The sequence below is a fragment of the Solanum tuberosum genome, unplaced genomic scaffold, assembly GCF_000226075.1.
Source record: "Solanum tuberosum cultivar DM 1-3 516 R44 unplaced genomic scaffold, SolTub_3.0 scf00009, whole genome shotgun sequence".
NCBI lineage: Eukaryota > Viridiplantae > Streptophyta > Magnoliopsida > Solanales > Solanaceae > Solanum > Solanum tuberosum.
This window is the reverse complement of record NW_006238935.1, coordinates 657455-659475: the sequence shown is the minus strand read 5'-3', so window position 1 is coordinate 659475 and position 2021 is coordinate 657455.

Genomic DNA, 2021 nt, shown 5'->3' with positions numbered 1-2021 from the left:
CAATAGAACTGACTGGTCTAGGAAATTCGATAATACACTATGGGCATATCGGACTGCTTACAAAACACCTATCGGGATGTCTCCATATCAATTGGTTTATGGTAAGGCTTGTCATTTGCTCGTCGAGTTAGAACACAAAGCATTGTGGGCATTAAAATATTTTAATTTGGACTGGTCAAAAACTTCAAGGGAGAGAGTAGAGCAGCTGAACGAACTGGATGAATTTAGACTCAGATCATATGAAAGTTCAGCCATCTATAAAGAGAAGATGAAGAAATGGCATGATGCTCAGATATTCGCAACTTAGACTCTTCCCTGGAAAGCTCAAATCCAAATGGTCTGGACCGTTTAGAGTAACGCGAAACGGTCAACGTCTGAAGTTGTAAATGGGGGATTGTCAAGAGATTTCATTGGTTAAAGTGGTATATTTGGAAGACGCCTGAAGGCGCTGCTGCGTCGTGCTGCGACGTTAACTAAGGCGCTATTTGGGAGGCAACCCAAAATCCTTTTTGCTTTATTTTTATTATTATTAGTATTTATTTCCTAGTAATAGAATGGTATGTTGTTTGTGCAGGTGAAAGTACGCGAAGTGTTTGAAAAACTGAAAAAGTGATGACAAACAAAAGATTTTGTCGGGGAGTCGCCGAAGAGGTCGGCGAATCTGACCTTATCCGCCGTTTGACTCAAGACATCGTCAACACTGAAGTCTGTAAAACTCGGTGAGATTTGAAGATTATTTGCGAATCGCCGACCATTTCGGCGATCACGATAAAAATTGCCGCTTGGACCTTCACAATGACTGAAGATTATGTAAAACTCGGCGAGTCGAGTGCTCACTCAGAGAATTGCCAAGAGGTTCGGCGATCAGAACTAATGTCGCCGAATGGGCGAAAAACTGGACAGTCTTTGCTAGCCAAAGGTTTAAAAGTTTCAACTTCATTCACTTTCCCTCATTTTTTTTATCTGCCCGAAATCATACCTACACTCTATTTTTAATATCCCTACTCTTTTAGAGTATTTCAGTTAATCGATATGTACGCGGAATAGGATTACATTGCTTCCTAGCATTTCAATAACCATCTGAGCAGCGCAAAAGCCTCACTTTGATTGCCTACACTGTGATATCTTATTCTCCAAGCATCGAGTGGAGTTAATGTGCGAGGGGTACATACCTTTGGAGCAGCTTATGATTTTGATGAGATGATTAAGGCTAACCTCGTTGCAGCAGCTGAAGCAGAGAACCAAAGTCAGGAGGGGGACACACCGGGCACTGATGCCCAGACACATGGAGCGATGGCTTAGTCAGGATCCCCTCCTTACCTCCCTCTCTATCTTCCTTAAATTATCATGTTGGATATCTTGTCATGTGCATCTGAGGACAAATACTTTTTATTTGTGGTGGGGTGAGGCCCACTTTTTGTGTGCTATTTGTGACTCGTGTTTTTGCTTATGCATTTGGGGCTTTGAGCTATTATCGTGTTAAATACTGATTTTCTGTGAATGTTTGAGCTTGAGGCTCCGCTTATTTTTAATTACAAAATGATTTTGACCCTTTCAAAAAAAATTGAATTTTTTGCACATTTCTGCCACCTCTCATGTGTTGAATGTGGCTGTTCTTTTGTAAAAAATTGAGTCTCAATTTCGATCAATACCGATGACTTAAATAGTACTTACAATCGAACGAACATGAATGTACGACTACGATGAGGCCAAATGAAGTTGCATAGACAAATATGTAAAACTCTTTGCATCTCGTTGTGATTAGCCATTTATCAAATTGATTCTCTTGTCATGACCGTCGCATACTAGCGAAAGTGTGTGATCTTGTTTGACTCAAGTGTCGATGCCTTGTGTGATGAGCTTACTTTGAACCTTGCATGAATAAACCTAGAATTTGCCCTGTTAGTCTGATTGATTTAGTAAGGTGTGCTCTTGAAATGATCTGAGACAACTTTTGAAGAGTGTGAGCCAAATTTGACATATACCTCTTTTGTGGCCTACCCGTGAGCGTGTGAAACTCT